General features: G+C 37.5%; 1 protein-coding gene across 5 annotated transcripts in view; it reads right to left on the bottom strand.

Annotated features, from left to right (window-relative positions):
• The window catches only part of FUT9 (fucosyltransferase 9), a 200,125-nt gene extending 176,811 nt beyond the window's left edge, over positions 1–23,314 (bottom strand). For all 5 annotated transcript variants that reach the window (XM_040474198.1, XM_040474199.1, XM_040474196.1 and 2 more), the window contains exon 1: positions 22,861–23,314. The gene's annotated coding sequence lies outside the window, so the exon portion shown is untranslated. The remainder of the gene's footprint in view (positions 1–22,860) is intronic.
• Positions 23,315–24,203: the final 889 nt, after the last annotated feature.

Genomic DNA, 24,203 nt, shown 5'->3' with positions numbered 1-24,203 from the left:
CAAGTGTCTGTATTAAACTCTAATTAGCTATCCTATCTGGAAACTTCTAATACCCTTGAAACCATATCCCAGCTTAAAGTCTTGGTCAATATTGATATGCAGGTTTCCCTGATATTGTAAATACATTATTAAACTACTGTCTCATCCATCTCACCTATTACTAGAGTAATTCTTTTATTTATTTATTTATTTATTTATTTATTTATTTATTTATTTAGCTAGAAAGCACATGGAGGAGGGTCAAAGAAAGAGACAGAGGGAGAGAAGAATCCTAAGCAGGCTCCATGCTTTCAGTGCAAAGCCTGACACAAGGCTTGATTCCCATTAACTGAGATCAACACCTGAGCTGAAATCAAGTCAGAGGCTTAAACCAACTGAGCTGCCCAGGTGCCCATGGGGCAATTCTTTTAAGAGTCTGTACTTCTGCACTCTGTATTCACAATTTGGCACAAGTGGCTAATGAAAACAATACATTTGTGAGTACCTTTCTTTGGAAAGAAGATTCAAAGTTTTTGTTTTCTTTTTGGAAATGCAATAATTGACTATTTTCACACTAGAGGCTAATTACTGAGCATTTGCATAGTTTTTTAACCAGATTGAGATAATTTGAGGAGTTAATCTTTAAATTCTGTCCTTGTTGTCTCTACTCTCCTTCTGCCAGCATTTGCTATTCCCCAACTTCTTCCATATCAAAGCCATTAAATATCATTGATACTATCAGTTTCTCCACCAATGAAGGACAAGATGCTTTTCCCTAGAAAAAGAATTTAAAAAAAACCCAACACTTCATTTGCAAGAGTATGTTCATATTCATTTTTTTAGTTCTTTGTTATTTCATTCATTTAATGAAATTATTAAACCTCCTTTCTCTGTAATCAAAGCTTGAAAGACAAATCTAGTACCATTAAAAGACCCAGAGTAGGCACCAGAGACCTGGATGCAAGTCCTAAATTTGTAACTAATTGTGTGAGCCAGATAATGTAGGCTCCTTACACCTCAGTTTATTCATCTAAAAATGGAGCAGATTAAATCAGTGGTAACTTATCTTAATTAGGTCATAAGCCTCTTGCAGAATCCAAGAATTGGATAATTGGATAATTATGAATTATCCACATATACAAAAAATCTTGCATTTGATTTCTTGGGAACCTATGGAATCCTAAAACCTGTATATGAATGCTTGGGAGATTCATAGGCTCCTGGTTATGAAACATTGAAGTAAATGGTCTCTACCTTTAGTGTTCCATAGAGCCTTGCTGTTCAAAGTGTCGTTCAGAGAGTAGCAATTCACCTGGTAGTTTGTTAAAAATCCCAGACCCTGGGGGCACCTGGGTGGCTCAGTTGGTTAAGCGTCTGACTTCGGCTCAGGTCATGATCCTTCAGTTCACAGGTTTGAGTCCCACATCCGGCTCTGTGCTGACAGCTCAGAGCCTGGAGCCTGCTTCAGATCCCGTGTCTCCCTCTCTCTCTTCTCCTCCCTCCCCTGGTAGCTCCCTCCCCCTCTCCCTCTCTCTTGCTCTCTCTCCCTCAAAAAAAAAAAAAATTAAAAAACAAAATCCCAGATCTTGGCCCAGACCTACTGCATAAGAATTTGCATTTTAGGTGATTCATATGGACACTAAAGTTTGAGAAGCACAACTATTAAGTTTATTACATAAATAAATTTCACATAAAAGCAGAAAGGAAGGTAAAAATGATTATTAGAATGGTGCTTTCTTTTCTCTTGTCTCTGTCATGATGTCTCCAAATACAGACAAACCACACCAAGAGTTTTAATCATGGACTCAGATCCATGAATGAATTGAAGAGTCTTTCAATAAAAGAAACTTAAGTCTCTGGATTTTGTTTTATTCATGGAAGAAATATTTCTTTACATTATGATGTTTGTGTTAATGATAATCATGATTAAATATACGTGGTATTTGGGGAAGTTATCACTACTAATGGCCCCATTGACAAAATGGGAAGAGAAAAACCAAAAACTTAGTTTGGCTATGTGAAAGTATTTCTAATGGCAGTCACTTATGTGAACCACTTAGCATTTATGCTTAATAATATGCAGTATAATAATTATTACACAATCCATGGATAGACTCAGGTATCAGATTAACATTGCTGTAGGTTTTATTTAATTACAGTAGTAAAGTGCAGAGATACATTTAGTCTTCATAATTTGTTAGTCTTACAGCATGGGAATATGCTCAAAATTTTTCACAACCAAAGCACATATTAGTTAAAAAGGACATGTTAAAGATGAAAATTAGTGTTTTATATTAAGCTATTTAGTGCTAATATAGGATCTCTATTCTGAAGTGTAAATGTTCTGGTTCAAAACATATGAAAGAAATTTAAAACCATAAGTATTCATTTGCAGATGTCAGACTTGAACTTTTGTATTAAATATACCTAAAATTAAGATAATTTTTGAAGTCTTCCTGGGTAGATGCCATATTAGTCTTCAAAACTCTGAACTCCCGTATTTCCAAAATGACTTCTTAAAATGGAATAACTAAATGTATTAGAAGCATGGAAGATGTAGGGATTAAGGGATAAGAAGTAATCAAATAAAGTAAAGAGAAAATAAGGTTATGGGTGACAAAAGAGATAGCTATGAATGAACAGAGTAAGAATCTCATGCATAAATGCAGAATGACATTTACTGAGCAAAAAAAGAACAGTGGACAATGTAGGATGTTTTTAAAATTGTTCGTGCATCTTTTGTCATGCCATAATAGTCACTCAATCGTGCCCCATAATTAAATCAATATCACTCTCTCCCTCTCTCTTGAATATGTTATAGTAGTAGTGTCTCTTGGTATTCCAGAAAGTGTATAATATATTAAAAAAGATGGTTCACCATTGTATTTCCAATAAAGATTCCTTTAGTAGTTCCATGACCTCATGTGAGCTAATTGCATCAATGATTATTCATTCCTCTCCTATCAGAACTTTTAGAAAACTGTGGTTCAATTGTCTATGCCCTCTAACTTAAGTCATTTGTTTATCTCCTTTTATCTAAGCTACTTGAGTAATGGGCAGTCACTGCCAAAACAGATTTTTCTTAAAAGTTGAAAAAGCAAGAAAAATAAGGCTAATTTCTCTTTTTTCATCTCTAGTTAAGAGTTTAGGTAACTTTCTTTGCACCCATTAGACAAGCATTCTGGGTTCAGTGCAAGACAGAATTTGGGTCGAGGGTGGCAATGGTGAAAGTGTGTAGATAATGGTTTCCCAACCACAGAACTCAATTGCCTCAGTGAATAGTAAGAGTCCGATAAAGAGCCGATCTGTTCTGTTGCATCTCAAATTGATTTATGTCAGTTTATTCATTTGCTAGTATAGGGCATTTATTTTGCACTGAAATATTCACATGCTAATTTAATAGATGTTTGTTGAATAAAGACAATAATTCAAGTGAATGATAGAAAATATGCACTGTTCTTATACTTTATAGTCCATTTAGGAATTGATTTATTATTTATCTTTTCTACTTTTTTTGCCCTGCAGATTTAATTTTATATTGGATATCATTTCCTAGGCAAAGCATAGACTATGTAAGTGGGTAATAGGGTTTTATAGTGCCTAACCACAGTATTGCATACAATTATCTTTTAGTAAGAGTTATAATAATGATGTACTCTACTACTACTTTTAACAGTTACAATGATATATTTCTACCTATACCCATGTAGATGTAGAGATTGCTTCTACTCTTTGTCCTGTTCCATTGTGAGGGCTGATGTGCTTGAGGAAGGAGCTAAAGGACAAGAAGAATACACAAGAATCAAGAACTAGGATGGAAATAAGAAAATACTGGAAAAATACTAGAAACAAATCAGATTTACCCTGCTCATTGAGCTCCATATTCTTGTTTGCCCTCAACTTTCCTCTCTCTAGTTGAAAGTCTTTGTGTTTGTCTTTAAAGCAAATTTAGGACTTGACATTTCTGAACTTAGCATTTTTAAGTAAGTCAGACATGCATACGTGTCTATGCATCTGTGCATATATTTACACAAGTGTGCGTTTGTATGTAAATATACTTAGAAGTGTATGCATGTGTATTGCATTTGCATGTGAGTATATTTGCACATATACTTACATGTTTGGTAATTTGAGTTTGTATTCATATAAGTACATATATATGTGTATGTATTCGAGTATCTACATATGTGTTTATATTTGGTATACCAGAAGAAAAATAAATTTGAGAAAGTAGATAGCTCATCTATAAAATTGTTTGGTTTAAAAAATAAACTTTCTAATATATTCTGGCTGGTTTAAAACTTTTTGTGTGCTTCAGGAGAATAAATTTTAGGATGAAGAGAAGGCGACCTTGGATAGTATTCCAGGGATTTGGACAATTTCCAGGCTAGGTTATTAATTGTGACTTGTATGTTTTCTGGATCCTGCTGTAGCAATTGAATAAGGAGTCATTTTCTTTTATAAGCAATTTTTATTCTATCTGTGGATTGCTATACTCCATTTTAGAGATGGCTCTGTCTCACCAGCCAGAAAAAATGCTTCTTTTCAATAGAAGTTCACTGTTTAGCAGCTTTAATTAATGATCAAGAAGTTTTCAATGAGTCTGAAAGGTGAGGTCAGGTAAGCTAAAAAGTATTATGATTACACTTTCTTCCATGAAATTCAGCATAATATATTAAAAAATATAGAACAAAGTTTAGCCATGGTTATGAAACCTCTAATAATAAATGGGCTTTCAATATTTTTCATACGCTCACTGGCAGAGTGGCTTGCTTTATAAACTTCTTTTTATCTGCATAAGGTATAATTAATTATACAGAATTTCAAATCCCAATGTGAAGAGCTGAAAACCACATGGTAATTGCTCTTAATAGTTGGATTCTTTTCCTGGTTAGCAGCATAGAAACTTCTTTCTGGAATCACAACATTGTCGTGCTGAGTTGAACAGGATGCAAATCTGGCCTGAAGTTTTCTTACAATGACTATAAAAATATGTACTGTTCATCTACTCCTCAGGTTGTCATTAGGAATAAAAGCATATTATCTCAGTAGGATTCTGTTATCTCTCCAGTTACACAGCCTGACTGCAGACAAGGCCCAGCTTAACCCAGGAACCTGAAATATTGTGAAGCCACATGCACATGGAGATAATAATGAAATGACTCCCAGTTTTCATACCTGTTTCAGAACAGGCACTTGGGAGTGAAGGAAACATGGATACATTTTATTGCCTGCTTTTATATATAGAAAGTTAGAGTACATTTCTTCTTACTATGTTTATTTTTAACATTGAAATTTCCAACATAATTTTCACAGAATGAAGACCTAATGAATTTTAAATTTATTGAGATATTAATATACAATATATAAGCATATCTGGGTATATTAATTTATTCTTCTTCCGTCTTTCTGTACTATTTACCATCGTTCTAGTTGTACCTTACTTTGCTACAAATTTAAGTGCATTATGAGAACAAAAATTACTGACAGAATAGTGTAAGAGACATGAAGTAAAGCAAGATCATTTATAAATTAAGTAATATAATTTAAAAATATATACCAGAAGCTTCTTTACAGTTATTAGGGATATACATCTAACTCTGAGCTTCCTAGAAACCATTGAAAGACAGAATTATTCATTCAATATGGTCAGTAATAAAATCAGCATGACTTCTCTGAAAAAGTGTGAGAAATATTTCTCTTGCAGATCATCATAGATGACCCTGTATGATATAGCGAACTGGATTTTATTGTATTGTATTGTATTGTATTGTATTGTATTGTATTGTATATTTTAAATATTTTTTATTTAAATTTGAGGGGGGGGGGGAGGAACAGAGAGAGAGAGACAGAGGATCCAAAGCTCAGACAGCAGTGAGCTGGACTTGGGGCTCAAACTCAGGAACCATGAGATCATTACCTGAGCCAAAGTCGGAGTCTCAACTGACTGAGCCACCCAGGTGCCCCCCTCTTTTCTTAATGATGGGATTTAAAAAAATAATATCCTTTTTTAAAATTTGATATGTTCCATAAGGGTCAATGTAGACTGAAAACATAATGGTAAAGTATAGTTCTGTCAGATCAAGTCTGCAAGAGGTGAGAACAATGCGTTCCTGATGTATAGGTTTCAAATTTACAACATCTAAAGTCACGGTTGGAAATTGGGAGGATATAGGCAAAGTTTAGCTACAGATCAATTGCATTTATCTAATCTTTTTTATTCCATTAGGGAACAGTACTTCTCAAACTAATTTCAGTGAAGCACCAGTTTTTTTTTTTTTTTTTTTTTTATAAATCCTCCCCTTCATTAATCAGTTTTTAAAAATATAATTATAAATAAATTATTAGAAAAAAAGAAACTTAAAAAAGACTTAAAAATACAAGCCTGTATTTTCTTTTATTCAATTTAACAGACATAAATTACTTCCAGCTTGTTATAAAACTCTCTAAATGTTTCCTCTCACTTTCTACATTTCTCAGGGTCCAATATGAAACACTTTGAAAAACAATCTGGCCTACAAAACGTGCTTTGAGTAGCACCTTTGTATCCATGGATGCCCATCACTTCCATTACTCTACCTTCCCCCATGACCTTGTGTCTTACCCAAACCCACATTACTCATTTACATTGTGGGCTTGGCAACTGGGATTAGCTAAATTTTGGACCTTGGGGCAACAGTCAATTCTCCAAAAAATGCTAGTTCACATAAATAAGCGTTTAATGAAGACTAGATGAAGTGGGGCCAAAGTTATACTTCCTTTCAAGTTATAAGGGTTTAAATACTCTGTAGTACCACCTAAGGATACACCACTTGTTAAATTTATGCATAGAAAGCAGTCACCCTAACTCTGCATGGAGGTAAGTTTATTATGAAGATCAAAGGAAATAATGTGCATCAACACTTTGGAATGATGTAAAATGCTATTTGCACAAACTATGCTATTTGTTCACATACATGTACAAATGTTCAAATGGCAAGGAATTCAAAATAAGTGAAATAAACATTATTAGACTGTGTATAATTCTGGAGGTATCATTGACATATATTCTACTTTTAGATGGGTTACAAAGCCCCAAATATATTGTTTCTATTGTGTTTTAGATAGTCAATTATCTTTTAGAGCAATTAAAACTTTTTAAAATCCTTGATATTTAATTTTATTTTTACCGTTACTGACGTTTTTCATGTTTTTAAGTAGATCCATGTTTTTGTCTTGTATTTTTTTGTTTGTTTTAGAGAGAGATAGCATGAGTCAGGGAGAGAGGCAGAGGCAGAGTGAGAGACAGAGAGGGGAGAGAGAGAAAGAGAGAGAGAATCTTAAGCAAGCTCCACACCCAGCAGAGAGCTTGATCTCACGAACTTTAGGTCATGATCTGATTTCTCAGGGCTCGATATTGTGACCTTGAAATCATGACCTGAGCTGAAATCAAGAGTTGGATGCTTAACTGACTGAGCCACCCAGGTACCTCTCTGTCTGGTATTTTATTTGTACCACATGAAAAAACATTTTTTTTTCTTTCTTTCCTTTTTTTTTTTTTTTTTTTTAACATATGTGGACTTTGTATAGTTATCTTGTTTGGAGTTCTCTTGACTTCTTGGATATGTGATTTCATGACTTTGGTTATTCTTATATTTATTTATTTTTTAGAGACAGAGAGAGATAGTGTGAGCAGGGGAGGGAGAGAAAGAGGGAGGCAGAATCCAAAGCAGGCTCCAGGCTCCAAGCTGTCAGCACAGAGCCTGATGTGGGGTTCAAACCCACGAACCGTGAGGTCATGACCTGAGCAGAAGTTGGACACCCAACTGACTGAGCCACCTAGAGGCTCCATGACTTTCATTATTCTTAAAAAAATGTCAGGAAAAATCTAGTTCATTGCCTGTGTTTATAAAGAGAGTTTCTTCTATGTCTTCAAATATTTCTTTTGCTTGTTCTCTCTCTCTCTCTCTCTCTGCTTCTTTTTCTAGAATTATATATATAGTAGAACTTTGGATATTATCCCAGAAATCTTGGATTCTCTATTCTGATATTGTTATTTTTGTTTTCCTTTTACTCTTTTTGACTCTGTTTTTGTTTTTTTGTTTTTGTGGTTTTTTTTACTTTATTTTCAGTTTGTCTAATATTTAATGACCTGTCTTCAAGTTTACAGATTTTTTTTTCTGTGAGATAAACTGAGTCAACTAATAAACACATTGAAGGAATCTGTGATCTGTGATAACATTTCCTTTTATTTCCAGCATCTTCATTTGAATCTTTCCTATAGTTTCCACTTCTCTGCTGAAATTCTCTATTAATGTGTATTGTTCATCTGTTCCATTAGGCCCTTTCACACATTAACTATAGTCATATTAAAGTCCCTATTTGATAATTCCAACTCTGGGTCATCTTTAAATCTGGCTTTCTCCATTGTTTTGACTTTTGACCATGGGTTCTTATTTCCTTGCATTTTTGTATAGCCTGTCATTTTTTATTCAATGCCAAACATCAAGTGTAAAACAACTGAAACTGATGAAAATTATTTATATCTGGACATGGGTAATGCCCCTTCTATGCTAAGCCCATTAGTTTGGGGGTCATTGAACTTATCTTGTTTGGTGAACTAAAGACTTCAACGTCCTCTAGAACTGCTTAGGATGGAAGCTGGGGGTTTGGAGAGGGTAGGATGTTGTGCCTTACCTACAGTGGTGGTGAATCCTCTACTCTGCACCTACTTTATTGAGGGAAGCTCCATCTTATGTTCTACCTGCTTCTAGTATTTCTTAGCAGCACCTGATGGAGGTCCATGTGAAGGCACTGGTGAGTTCAAAGTTCCGTTGGGTCAGGGATTACAGAGGTTCTACATTGTCACTCGACCCCCATTTAGTCTTTAGCAGTTTGTTAAAATTGTAGCTGCTTTCTTTTTTAGCTACTTGTATGGTGATCAGGTATTCTTTTGTTCTCTTCCACATATGACACCATCCCCATGACCCATTTCTACATAGAGGAATCTACCCATGGGTTAGCAATTCTGGATATTTGTTTGCATTATAAACTCAGCTTTCTGATGGGTTCAAGAAAAGTTATGAGTTTGTAGTTCACCTGGGTCTTTCTTATTGTTCAGGTGGGATATATGCTCTTTTCAGCTTTCTTTGTTCAGCCAAAGTAGAAAAAGAATCTTTAACTTCCTGAGTTTTAATTCTTGGGGGAAAGTTTTACACCACACTAACCTAATACTAGTACAAAATTTATTTTCAAGTATCTACTTAATATTGTCATGAAAAGTATGATTTTAATTAGTTCTTCAGTGCTCATTATCTGCTGCTTGCTTCTTGCATTACTATATACTATTTTGAAAAATCCAAAATTCTCCTAGTGGCCTGGAAGAATGAATGTCACTTGTTAATTATACAATTGGAAAGCACACTTACTTCATCTATTACAAACTAAAATGATTATGTCTTTTCAAATTATTAAGTATGGAGAAAACATAGCACTTTCTGAATGAAAATTTATGGTGCCAGTGTTTTAGGGATTTCTACATATTATCTAATTCTACATTCACAATAATTATGCAAAATTTTTACATAATGGGAAAAAGATTCGTAGAGATACTAAGAAATTTGACTTCAGTCTCAGCTAGTAAACAGTCAGATGGAGATATAAACCCAGTTATGTCTGATTACAGACAGATATATGCTTTTCCTCTATATAGTGCAGTGTTTCCATAGAAGCCTAATTATAACAGACAATTATTTGTTTTTATCAGTCTATACGTTGCTGCTTTGTCCCTACACTGTTTTCATATTCTTCTATTGTTCAATATATTTGTATTTTCCTTTGTTTGTTCAAGCTTGCCACTGTCATGCTCCAAACAACCCAAAGTCATTTCCTTCCATCTTCCCATAAAACCTTATCTGTCTTGTATCTATTTCAGTCCAAACGTTTTATCTTCCTAAATAACATATATTTCATTGGTTCTGAAGTACTCATTAATGTAGCATGGCACATTTGTAGAGACAAAATGGTCACCAAAGACCTGTGTAGTATGAAGAAAATAGTAAAAATCTGGTTAATCAAAATTCAGAATTTAGAATTCTTAAATTTTCAAATTGGCTCTGGAACAAAACCAGAAAACCACAGCCCCTGAATTGAAATGAAATTGCAGCTAGCCCATGAACAACCAGCAAACACAACAAGAACCAGAGAGCCCATCATTTCATCTGATTCTTCAAGTACATGGCACAGAAGGTGGCTGACCCTAGGAGAAAGACTTTTGTTCATGTGTTTTGTTTTTAGAACATGAGTAAGCAATAGGATGCAGAATAAATTGAAAAATTGGAGAAAAAGGCAGGGGAGAAATGCACCATATTTCAGAGTTGGCAGCACTGGTTATAACAATAGTGGCCGATGTGGGGCAGGGATACAAAACGCAAAGGTTGGCATGCATGGGCAGCAGATGTCTGAACACCAGGGGAAAAAAAAAACCACTATGACAAAGAAATGAAGAAAACAGCACCTGTGCATCAGGGCAAAAGGTGAAAGGGAGGTATGCTCATCCTTAGTCTAACACTTTGATAAAAGGGAAAAGTCAAAGGCTTTGAAATTTCTAACTGAGGGTTAAAAGAGAAAGCTGTCCTAGATAATATAATCAATAATATTGATAATTTTGATAATTGAAACTTTTGATAATTGATCAACTTTTGATAAAACTTTTGATAATTGAACAAGGGCTTGGATTGTATTTTTATGATTCTCTCATCAATTTTTAAAAGTATACAAGCTATAAAATTTTAAGATTTCACATTAAATATGAAATAATTGTAAATGCTTCAGAATGTCACAAAACAGAAGAAGCATCGGAATTTGGATATTTAACATGGCTATCAGCAAACCAATGGCCATTCAGAACTCTTAAAGATTATTCCAGCTCAAATATTCTGCATATCTTTGGTTCGGTTATTCCTTATGGGAGGCAATTTTCTAAAAAATCCAAAGGTAAGTTCAGTGTTAATCGGCATTGCTACCTTTTGTTCACCTGCATAAATATTGGCCCACCATGCATCAATCGGGGAACTAGGCACTAGGCTTTTGAAGATTAGTAAGAAAGCAGCTTCAGAGTAAAATAGTGGGGGGAAACACATATAAACATATCATGCCAGTGTGATGTTGTAAAGTCATAATATGGTACAGATGAGCCTGGGCATTACACCAACACAGAGAAAGGCATGTGTCTCAGCGTGGGTTGTGGGAGATGCATATTAGAGAAGATAATAGCTATGCTCAGTCTTGAAGAAACAGTCTACAATTAAGGAAAATAAAATAGCTATAAGCCTTTTTCTGCTGATTATTTGAAAAAGTTTAAGCTCCCTTCAAACTGTAAAATAATGGAGGAACATTAAGGCTGTGGGAAACATGCATATACCCCATTTTTGTTTAATGGTTTTTATTTATAATCTACTATAATTACATAAAATAGACATTTCTTATATCCTGTGGTTTGGACTCAAGTTTTAACTTCCTACAAAGAAATGCTCAATCTTTAAATCTGTCCTCCATTATATAACTACAGTCTATAGACCATAACCCAAATATTCAGTAGCAACTAATTAACAGTCTAATGTTGCACTTGAAATACAATATATTGCTTTAGATTTTCCTTCTTAATTTCTGTCTTAGTGAGAGATTCATCAGTCTCAGATTGTACATGTTTAAAGCATTAGATCATTAGGAAGTGGCAAGGGTGAATATATATCATACCATAGATAAAGAGCATATCAAAACAAGCACTTAAATCTTCTGTCATTGTTAGGAGACAATTTCCCATGGGTCTATCACATTTCTGCACATCTTATGAAAGAAGCACTGGTTTATTTTTGTTCTGAACTTTTTTTAAATGTTTATTTATTTATCTTTGAGAGAGAGAAAGAGCATGAGCGAGGGTGGGGCAGAGAGAGAGGGAGAGAGTGAATCCCAAGCAGGCTCCATGCTCAGCACAGAGTCTGACACGGGGCTTGATCTCACAAACCATGAGATCATGACCTGAGCCAAAATCCAGAGTCTGCTGTTCATGAGCCACCCAGGCACCCCCTGAACTTCTTTTAAAAGATGTTTGTAGAGCAAATAACCTCAGAAGATAGTACTGGTATCTCTTTCTAGAGTAAAAGGAGACATACTTATTATCCATTATGAAGGTTTTGCATTCCTTAAGTTCAGGATCCCTTTCTTGGAATGTTTAACTCTGGTCTCCTTGGTGTTGCCTTGTGGAAACTAGAGCTTAGGGAACTATTGCAAAAATGCTGAAGCCCTTGCTACTGCTATTGCTGTGAATAATAAATTGTCCTTTATCTCTGACCCTAATGTCTTCTGCCAGCATCCATGAATCTGTGGCAGGTTCTCAGGTCAGTTTAAATGCAGAGTAGTATCTCAAACTCTTCAGGGTTTTTGATAATTTTGGTAGTAAGGATGGGATGTTGACAGAGACAAGGCTTTTTTTTTCCTTGAAAAGGAAGGATGAGGGCCTTGCAGGTCCATTAATGGGATTTGAAGGAAGACTGTGGGCATCAGTAGTAAATTATATAATCAACTGGGCAATAATGGTCCTCCACTTTTTTTGCTTGTTAATCAAGAAGAATAAGGGAGGTCGGGTAAGCTAAGTAACAGGAAATAGGTTAAAATACAGATTCCAAATGCTGTTCTGTTGTTAATTCTCCTCCAGGTGGAAGGACTTTCTTGCCAATCTGGTGGCCAGCCTCTGATCTGTGGCACAAGTTAAAACTAACATTAAGATTAAGATTTGTACTGGATAGGCATAGAGTTGCCTCCTATTTCAGGGATGAACACATACATTGAGTATGAAAGGGAGAATGCCATAACAGAACCCAAGTGAATCATTAGAACATTGGTTCACATGAGAAAGAAGAAGGCATGGAACACATTGTTTATTAAGGAATAATGGTTGTCTTATGGCTATACCTCTCCTTCATTCTATCAGGCTAAATAGATTCATTTGGAGTAACAGTAAAATCACTCAGTTATTTGTTGTTGTTGTTTATTTGTTTGTTTGTTTGTTTGTTTTACAGGGAGTGCTGGTTGCTATAAGGGAGTTTTAACTTTCTTGGGGAGATTTTGTAAAGATAGAAAAACTCCTTTGGGAAACCATAAATGAGGCTTTGACCAGTATCTGAACTCTTACTGTCCTGGATTGAGTTTAGAATTCTGATGAAGAATTAGAAAGAGAATTAGAAAGAGATCCAAAGAAATCAAGATAAATTCTTGAAATCTCCACCACTGTTAAGGAAAGCCATTCCCTTATGTTAAAACCCAGCCCCAATGTTAAAACCATTAAAAGTTTAGAGATGCTTTCTAGACAATGGGGAAGCTAATTCCCCAAATTAATATGGAGTCCTTAAAGAGGGTCACCAGTCTGTGAGCCAAGACTGAGTCAGAGATTGACTAGCAAAAAAATTCTCTGTGGTTATGGTTTCTGAATCCAGGGATTTCCAAGGCTGAAATAGATGATGTTGGTCAGCCACACAGCCTTGAGGGCCTCATATCAGCTGTAAGGGCCTTACTCCCCCACATACAGAGTATTGAATGGACCAAAAATATTCAAAGTTCATTTGGTTATGCCATAAGCTATTGCCACATCATTTGAAACTGAAAATACACATGAAGTCTCTCTCCTTTCCTGTTCCCTGATTCCTCTCTGCCCCTCTACTTTGACCTATGATTTAGAGTGAGACATAAATTAAAAATAGAACTACCCTATGACCCAGCAATTGCACTACTAGGTATTTATCCAAGGGATACAGGAGTGCTGTTTCAAAGGGACACAGGCATCCCAGTGTTTATAGCAGCACTATCAACAATAGCCAAAGTATGGAAAGAGCACAAATGTCCATCGATGGATGAATGGATAAAGAAAATGGGGTATATATATATATATATATATATATATATATATATATAATGCAGTATTACTCGACAATCAAAAAGAATGAAATCTTGCCATTTGCAACTATGTGGATGGAACTGGAGGGTATTATGCTAAGTGAAATTAGTGAGTCAAAGAAATACAAATATCATATGACTTCACTTATATGGGGATTAGGATACAAAACAGATGAACATAAGGGAAGAGAAGCAAAAATAATATAAAAACAGGGAGGAAGACAAAAACATTAAAGAGTCTCAAATATGGAGAACAGGGGGTTGCTGGACGGGTTGCAGGAGGGAGGATGGGCTAAATGGGTAAGGGGCGTTAAGGAATCTACTCCTGAAATCATTGTTGCACTATATGCTAACTAACTTGGATGTAAACTTAAAAAAAATAAATCAAACAAATATTAAATAAACAAATAAATAAATAAACAAATAAATAAATAAATAAATAAAGTGAGACATAATTAGAAGTCAAGGTATCCTTATCCCTACCTGATACATATATATCCAACAGAGTATGCTAGAAATTTCAAGTGGAAGGGGAAATCAAACTTTTACAGATGTGTTGGATTTGAATACTCAAGTCACTTTCTCACCTGGATCTATAGAATAGTCAGATCTAGCTAATGGCATTAAAGCAGAGTTCAATGGAAAAGGAAAGCTAACATGACCTTGTGAATAGAAACTTTGGGGCCAACTTAATGTGCTATTTTGTTGTTTTTACCTTTGACTGTATGGTAAAAATTAATGTGTTAAATGCTTATATTTCATCGCCCATTAAAGTGCCTGAGAAGATTACTACAGTTGGGTAAGGCCACATGTAGAGAAGTGTTAATAGAACATGCAAATCACTTTCTAGTCTTCTTTCTGTTTCTTCCCAGATGGTCCACCAACAAAACCAGTATAAAATCCCAGGACAAGAAAAGGAAATCACAGCTCTGATTACACACCTGAAGACCACATGGGTAGTACAAGATGCAATATCTTAACAGAACAGCTCAATATGAATAATGAAAAAGACAGAACTGGAAGCTCAGAATGGATTATCCCTAACTGTTCATGTAACTGAATTCATTGCACAGACTAAACAATTTCTATATTACACTGGACTGTGTCAATGCCTTCTTTTGTATCCTGTTGGCCCCCAAGGACAATGATAAACTCATATTTATGTGTCATAACCATGGATATACATTTGCAGTAACTCCCCAAGTTACAACAGGTTATCTCCAGAGGTAGCTGAATTCCTCAGCCATTTGCCATCAGTAGGTTGGCAGTATGAATGCCTCTACCCTCCGCTGCACAAAACTTTAACTACATAATGATATCCTGTTTATGACAAAGTCAGAAGCTTCCATCAGCAATGTCTTGACTGTGCTGTTTTCATACACACACACACACACACACACACACACACACACACACACACAATTAAAGTGACTGATAAACCCTGACAGAATTCAGGACTCTGCTTATCAAATATGGTTTCTTGGGACTATATGGGAGGATTTGTATTATTTAATCCATCTGGCAGTCAAAGAAAAACCGCTAGTCTATTCAACTCCAACCAACAAAAAAGGTGCCCAGCATCTTACTAGAATCTGTGGGTACCAGAGACAGTATGTAACTCACTGGGATATTTTACTTGGACTTTCATATCAGCTAATCCAAAAATTGGCATCCTTTGACTGAGGTCCTGGCCCATACTCTGTGTTGGAAGTTGTCAAGTAATCTGTGGCATAGTCTCTACATTTGGTGTCCCACATTCCTAATAAATCTGTGAAATACAGGCCTCTGTGATTAACAATATTGCTGACAAAAGCCTCTGGAAAAGGCAGACAGCCTCTACTTGCAAGTGTCCCTTGGCGCTTTGGACTGGTCACCTCCCTATCATGCAGGGAACATATCATTTTGGGGTGAGTCAACTCACACTCAATGACTAACAATGTGAGACAGGGTTCTGTAGACCTCATTTATCAAATGGAAATGGTAATGGTATATTCAAGCTCCCAGCTTGCCTGGCTCCTGTGGCATCTCTGTTTTACATGAAAAAATGGCTCTCCCAAACTGTTACAAGGGTTCTAAATTTAACACTGCTGAATCCGCCATCCCCCCGCCAGACAGCTCTGACCATGATTTGATCTATGATTTGATCTATTCCCCTTAATCTTGGCAAAAAAATGTATTAGAAACAGCAAGGGATGGCCCCAGTTTCTGAATTTTCCAGTAAATACCTGTCAACACCTCTGGATGTTTTTTCCACTCCTATTTCTGTAAGTATTGCTTAGCCATTCAGTGGGTCAGACAAATGCCAGCTATTGATGTGGACAAATAGGACAAGTTAAATTGACTGCCCTCATGTAGTCCCTCCAAAACAAGTTCTAGTATCAATTATTCATGCTTAATTTAGAAGGTAAAATCTCAGACCCTTTATGGGTCTCTAAAGTCAGCGGGAATTAGCTATTGAAACAGCCAGTTGTCTCCTACAGGTCAAAGCACAAAGCCATCATTATCACTAACAGCCCTATGTCCCTTTCTATCACACAGCCATACCTGCTCAATAAATGTTCATTATTAGAGTAAATAGGATACAGAAAGTTAAAATTACCTCTTTAAATTTAAATATATTTTGCTAAAGCAGTTTGTAAATGTTCATTGTTGCATAGATATTACATATATTTTTTTATTTATATATGAAATTTATTGTCAAATTGGTTTCCATACAACACCCAGTGCTCATCCCAAAAGGTGCCCTCCTCAATACCCATCACCCACCCTCTCCTCCCTCCCACCCCCCATCAACCCTCAGTTTGCTCTCAGTTCTCAACAGTCTCTTATGCTTTGGCTCTCTCCCACTCTAACCTCTTTTTTTTTTTTTTTTCTTCCCCTCCCCCATGGGTTCCTGTTAAGTTTCTCAGGATCCACCTAAGAGTGAAACCATATGGTATCTGTCTTTCTCTGTATGGCTTATTTCACTTAGCATCACACTCTCCAGTTCCATCCACGTTGCTACAAAAGGCCATATTTCATTTTTTCTCATTGCCACGTAGTATTCCATAGTGTATATAAACCACAATTTCTTTATCCATTCATCAGTTGATGGACATTTAGGCTCTTTCCATAATTTGGCTATTGTTGAGAGTTTGATCACTATCTCCATTTCTTTCCTCTTTTGTACATTTCCCATAGAATTTTCCTTGAAGATTTAGGCTTCTTAAAAGACAAACTTGGTATTTCAGACTTATGTTAAAAGTGTATATTCAGTTACATTTCCCTTAAAAACTTACCCATTGACCTATGAAGACTGAATCAACCATTGGCTTCATTAGTATGGGACCATCTATATTTGTTCTTAATAATACGCAAGTATCAAACATCTTTGTCAGAGTTAAAATTAATATGGGAAGCAATGAAAACATATGCTTTTTTAAGAACATAGATTATTTTTTTTGCCAAGACTTAGTCATGGCAAACCTCCATCAATTTTGGCAAGGCATATTAAGACTAAGTATAGTCTTTTTGATTTTTTTTCTTTGGACATCCTTGTTCAGTAACATGGTGGCTATCGTAGGTTAAGGCTAGCTGGTGTCCTATCGCTCTTTTTTCTGTTTGTTCTTATCTGTCTCTCCAGTTATACTGTAAGTTGATTGAGGGCAGGACCTATATCACATTCGTCCTGTGTCTGTAGTTATGACTTCAGTTCTTCCCGTACAGTAGGCCCTCAATAAGTGGAGGCTGAACTATATTCCAAAGAAATTAGGTTATGGGAGCCTTAGAAATGTAGTCATTTTTTTTCAGTTAAATCCATGTCTTAGTTGGTTTAAAGAAGGCCATTTTCTAAGACAAGGTTTTCCCCTCAGCTTTTTTTTTTTAAGTTTATTTATTTTGAGAGAGAGAGAATGCACGTGCACATGAGCTGAGGAGGGGCAGAGAGAGAGAGTGAGAGACAGACAGAGAGAATCCCCAACAGGCTCCACACTGTCAGCACAGAACCTAGTGTGGGGTTCGAACCCACAAACCCTGAAATCATGACCGGAGCTGAAACCAAAAGTTGGAGCAGGCTTAACCGACTGAGCAACCCAGGTGCCCCTCCCCTCAGCTTTTGAACCAGACACACAGCAGTCCGAAATCACAGATTCTTGGAAATTCAATTAACCCAGGCACACGTAAACAACACAGTATTCTTCCATGTAATGTCATTGAGAAATCAATCTATATTACCATGTTGCTCTTCCTAGGTGAGACAGCACCGATAAGGCACCATCACCAAGAATACATTTGAAAGTTTATCTTTTACCCAGTAATGATGATGGTTTCCCATTGATTTAGTCATTTATTTTCACTGATCTGTCTGATCAGGGGCGAGAAAGATAAAAGTGCTAGGATTTTCAGTTGCAGGCTTGGAACTTTGTGAAACAAATTTATCTTCCCTGACCATCTGAACTATTCACAGGCTAGAGTGACAAAACAAAACAAAACAAAACAAACACAAAAAGTTTGTGTGCGGATACATAAACCTTCTCTGTGATCACAAAAAGACTGAATATAGGGAGAGATGAAACTACATGTTTATTTCACCTGTTTTACTTAGGGAAACCAAAATCTGTTTTTAGGAATATTTTTCAATGAACTATCTATTAAAAGTTAAAAGGGAAGTATCCAGGAAATTAAAGAAATCTTATGGGTGTAGAATTTATGATGAAAATTAAGCAAAAATGTTAAAATGTTTTTATGTGAACCAATAACAGTTAAATTTTCAAAACACTTCCCAAGCTTTAACCTGAAGGTGGAAAAGACTGAGCAGAAAAATATTACTTTCAACTGTGATGGTCACAGGACTGGGCATTCCCTGAAGAAGCACAGACTTTCATTTCACAACTTTCAGTGTTCTTTAATACTCAAACTGATTTTTCCCTGATAACCTTAAAATAAAATCAGAGGGAAAATTGATTTTTATTTTATAGAAAGATTTACAGCATGGGGTCAGGAGACCTGGATTCTAATTCTGTTCCTATTAACTATTTAAAAGCCTTGCGTAAGGTATAGTAAAATGATGAGAATGGAGTGCCCTCTACATCCTCCAATTGATATCTAAAGTCTGTATTTCCTTCCCTTAAAAATGCCAAACATTCTCTTTGCAGCTACATGAATAAAAATGAATTTCACACAGTCACATGTTAAATCACAGAATCTAAATGTTTCTTTTCTGCAAGAATTTCAATTGTTTCATTGATCTTATGAGAGTATCACTTTTTTTTTCAATATATGAAATTTATTGTCAAATTGGTTTCCATACAACACCCAGTGCTCATCCCAAAAGGTGCCCTCCTCAATACCCATCACCCACCCTCCCCTCCGTCCCACGCCCCATCAACCATGAGAGTATCACTTTGAAAGCATTATTAAACTCTGGTTAAATCATCATGCTAGTTTCGAAATATTCATTTTGCTTATTTGTTGTTTGAGAATTTTTGGTTAAATATTCCTTCCCCTATGGAATAAAGATGGAAAACAGCCATATGTAAATATTGATGTAATAATTTGATATGTACAAGTAAAATATGAGGATTATTTTGAATTCATAAAATTTGAGGCATTTAATGATATGCAGATCCTTGTGAATTATAAATAAAAATGCAAAAATCCATAAAAATTGAATATATATGGGTATATAAACAGAAAAATATAAATGATATATATTAAGCTATAAAAATATTTTATGTAGTTATCCCTCAATGGAATCTTCTATCCTTCATAGAACACTAAAGAAAGCACTTGGCTCTTTATTTAATATAATTTTAGGTGTGTGAACATTTGTGTTTTCCTTATTTCAAGGTTTTGTTTTTAAACTTGTCTAAAATATTATTTAGGTCAATTAGTTGACATAAAACAGTCTGGCTATAATCCCCAGGTTTTACTGAATAAAATAGATGAGCCACTTCATTAAAAAAAAAGGGGGGGGGGGAATTGTTATTGCTGTAATTAAGGAAACATTTCTTAAAATCCAAGTTGGAAAAAAGCTATTATCCCAAATACCAAAATAACAGAACCTGTATTTAGTTACCTTTACTTGAGTAAAGAATTTAAACAAGTATCCTTAGATTTTTATCCTTTCTCTCTCCCTTCTTGCATGCTTTCTCTTCCTCAACACAACCCCACACACACTACACAAGGCCAAAAAATGGTTTCACATACAGCATTCAAATAATATAATCTATTGGTGAAATAATCTATATCATTTCCGCAGTTTTAAATTTCTTAATACCAATTTTTTAATCTCTCTTTACCATTGTAAACATTTACTATAGACCTATCCCATCCTCTAGGTGGCACATAATTGTGAGCAATAGAAGATACAACTTAATGATATTGAAAGGTGTGCCATTCAAATATTGGTATGCCTTGTTTCCCCAAGTGTTAGATTTAGATGTTTTGCAAAATATTAAAAATGGCAATGACTTGAAATTTAGGCAGATCCTGAGTTCCAGTTAATCAAGAGTTCCTGAAATTCCTGCCAGAATGTATGGCAGATTAATTACTTGCATTTTCATAGCCAATTCTGAGACCATTTTAATATTGCATGTATATAAATAAGCATTTATCCACGCAAAAGGTGTGTGGAGACATTTCTGATATTGTTTAGAATTTGGCATTAATTAGAATTATGTTAGCATATATCACTTGAACTTATCATTTATACAATTTTGGACAATAACTGATCAAAGTCATCATTGCTCCTTGCTTTCCTTTTCATTCAATTGGGTGTATCTTTTCCAATACAGATTCAGTGTTGTTGGACACGTTGCATACAGTAAGCATCCACTGTTATAAAACGGTAAAAGCATTAAAAGGAAAAAAATGACCTTTTGATTCAGCTCATAACTTATCTACCATCTGTCCACTTCATATGACCACATGTGCATATTTGTAGTAATTGTAAGTTTTAAAACTTGTTTTTGAATATTCTTCTTAGTCGAGCATTAAGTTTAAACAACGAGAACTTCTAAATTTAGAAAACCAACAATAAAGTCATTACTCATAGCTCCTCCTGACTTTAGATGCAGCTCTCCACAATTACTTAAAAGCATTGCTTGTTAGTGACTTGCTCACTGCATTTCTGCCCATGTCACATAAAAAGAGAAATAAAGGCTCAGATACAGTTTGAGTTAAAACAAATTTTTTTTTAAATGTTGACATTGGGTAAGGGAAGCTTTTAAGGCAATCCTCACTAGACAAATTCTCTAAATAATTGCTCAACTTTTCCCTTGTATTTCTTGTGTAGGCAGAGATTTGCTAGTTTAAAGTGAGGAAACATCTCTCTGCATCAACTACAAGAGCAAGAAAGCCAATTTAATTTTTATTTCTCCAAAATCAGTTAAAATAATAATGATCACGTTACCAGGAAATTCATATTCACACAGCACACACTCAAATGGGGCACCTTTTAAAGTTTCTGACATTTATTTCTGAATACTCTTGTCTGCATGAATTAGGGCACAAAGGTCTATGACCATCAGTTCTATAGAGTAAAATATGCTGAAGTTAATATGTTTTCATCACTTCTTTGCAAAACTGAATCATAAATTGTGTGCGAGTAGTTTTGTTTTTAAGATTTCAAAACACGGGGAACTTTAGTATTTAAATCCTTCATCTCCCTCATATTCATTCATTGAACACAACTCTCTGTTTTCCCTCAAGCCAACTAGAGATACTAAAACGTTAAACATGGTTCCAGAAGAAAGGGCAGCTGCCCTAAGAAAACTTCTACAGAAAGACTGGATTCGAAGATACAACACAACACCTGCGCTCAGATCGTGCAGGAGCTTTTCAGCACACGTTTTCTGATCTCACTATATCCCACTCTCAGCCATTAAACCTAAAGAAAAATAAGGGCTCTGTCTTATTGCAAAGTCAAAGGTTTTAAAGGGTGAGTTTTGTGCCACTCTCCTCTCCTTCAAGGAAAAGCTCCTTATCCTCAAGAGTTGCTGATAGTGTCGTTGCTGAAGAAGATTCATCACCCAGTCAGGTGCATGGTTCTCAACCTGGAACTAAGACCAGTTCCGGGAGAACAGGTACAATAGAGGCGTTCCCCGTGTCAGCTAAGAAGCCTCTAAAAATGAACAGAACAAATTTGAGCAGCGTAAATAGGTGTGTTCTTTTAAACAACAATAACAAAAAAGTTTAGTCGCAAAAGGTTGTGTGTGTGTGTGTGTGTGTGTGTGTGTGTGTGTGTGTGTTTTATTTTGGTTTTTGTCTTTCTGTTTTCAGGCTTGATCACATCAGACCCTAAACAGCCCAGGTGCTAAGAAACAAAGTAACTGTACACAAGCCAGGATCAGCGCTGTGCCAGTTCCCGGAGGTGACTGTCAGAAAAGCAGACAGAAAAGAGGCACCATCGTGTCGAGGGAATGAGGTCAGAAATCACCCGGTGGACCATTCGCTCTGCGAAGGAATACGGCGGGACAGTGGGGCTCGCGAGCCAGGCAGGCTTTGTAAAAGGAGAGAAGGTGGGTCAGAGGCGGACTTTGAGGAGAAGGCTTTGTCAGGCGAGAGACCCGGTGAAGGGTGGCAGACGGGGGCGTTTGCCAGCTGACAGAAGCGGGAAATCAGAAGAGGGAAACGCGGGGACCCTGAGGGCAGAGAAGACCCCGCGTCGGGTGACGGGGAGGGTCAGGGCCATCCAACGCTAAGGCTTAGTGTGGGGGGTCGGCAGCTGGAAGGTGAGGCGGGACCGCGAGCTGCCGGCAGCGGTCCCCGGCAGGGAGAGGGGGTTCAGGTTGCCAGCAGGTAGAGTTGAAATCAAACAGCCCCTCGGAGACCGCGGAGCAGCGCCCTCCCTGAACTCCCTGCCTCGAGGTTGAGGAATCACAGCAGGTGGTTTTGTGGTACCTCCTAAAGCAAGGGGTGTTCTCTGGGCGTCCAGCCCGGGCGCCCGACCCCCGCGCTCTCCCGGCTACTCACCGGTCCAGGGAGGGAAGCGCCATCCGGGCGCGCGCGAGGACTGCGCAGCGCAGGCGGCAGGCAGGGCCGGGCGGCGGTGGCGGCGCTGTCCTAGGCGCGGGACTGGAGCCTGGGGACGCCGGGGCGGCGACAGCGGCGGCGGGGGCGCAGGGAGCTGCCGGCGGGGAGGGCTGTGGATCCGGAGCTGCTGCGCCGCGCGCGCTCTCTGCCCATCTCCGGCTCCGCTGAAGCGGCGGCTACTGCTGCTGCCGCCGGAGGGGAGGGAGTCGAGGGGGAGGGGAGGAGGCACGCGGTAGGGAAGGAGGGAGGGAAAGAGGGGAGAGGGGGGCGAGCGAGGGGAGAAGAGGAGATGATCTCCCAGAGTGGAGAGGAGGAGGGGCGGGAGGCGCGCACGAGCTCAGCAAAGGTTCCCACCAGAAGAGCTCGGGGGAGAGAAATGCGAGATGAGGAGATGGTTCCCTCCCCCGCCCCCACCTCCCCTCCCCTCCTTCCCCCTTCGCGCCCTTTCCTTGGGCTCTTCCTCGAGTAGCTCAGACCGGGGGTTACCCAAGCTGGGCTGGAGTCGGGGCTTCTGCGCGCTGGTGAGAGTGCTGAGCCCCAGAGGCGGCGGCGACAGCTCCCCGCGCCACTGGCCTGAAGCACCTGTGCGCGCACACACCGCCGCCGGCTCCATTGCGGCGGCTCTCCCGCCGGGATCTGCGGGCCTTTGCTTTCGCTGTCTCCCCGTTCTGGTCAGATTATGCTCTCGCATGTGCATCCATGACATGTGTGTCATGCCCCTACTGCGGTTCGCTTCCTGGGAGCTTCTTGGCACAGGGTGTCCGACCAGAAGGTGCCGGCAGGGAGCTCAATGCAGGCAGCGGTCGCCAGCTCCTTAGAGCTGTGGCTGGTTAAGGGTGGCTGTGTTTGTTTGCCGCCCGGGTTGACTAGTTAAAGAGGTTAAAAAAGAAGAAGAAAGAAAGAAAGAAAAGAAGTCTTACGACCTGATTGCCTGGGATCATGTTTTCAATTTTTAGGGAGGTTGTAAATGTTAAGGGGTACGGGGGCAGTCCATTATCTTCTGTCTTGGTTTTCCTCCCTTTCCCCTAAAAAAACCGTGTCCTAAAAAACCGGGACACGACTTAGCACGTTTAGTGGAAATATTTCTCAATCTTTCTACTGCAGAGCTTTTCGTTTTTACCCAAATTCTCCTCGTGTTGGCCTCGCTTTCCTGTTGTAGATTTTCTTTGCTCTGTTAGACTGAATCATTCTTGTTTATTCGCAAACTACAAAGACTCGCATGAAAATAGATACTGTATTTAGCGCCTTTTATATTCACAAGCTCAGAGGGGTGAATCCACACA

The sequence above is a fragment of the Herpailurus yagouaroundi genome, unplaced genomic scaffold, assembly GCF_014898765.1.
Source record: "Herpailurus yagouaroundi ecotype Mexico unplaced genomic scaffold, PumYag 139, whole genome shotgun sequence".
NCBI classification, from domain to species: domain Eukaryota; kingdom Metazoa; phylum Chordata; class Mammalia; order Carnivora; family Felidae; genus Herpailurus; species Herpailurus yagouaroundi.
Note: the sequence above shows the minus strand (reverse complement) of the source record. Positions and strands in the feature narration are given on the sequence as shown.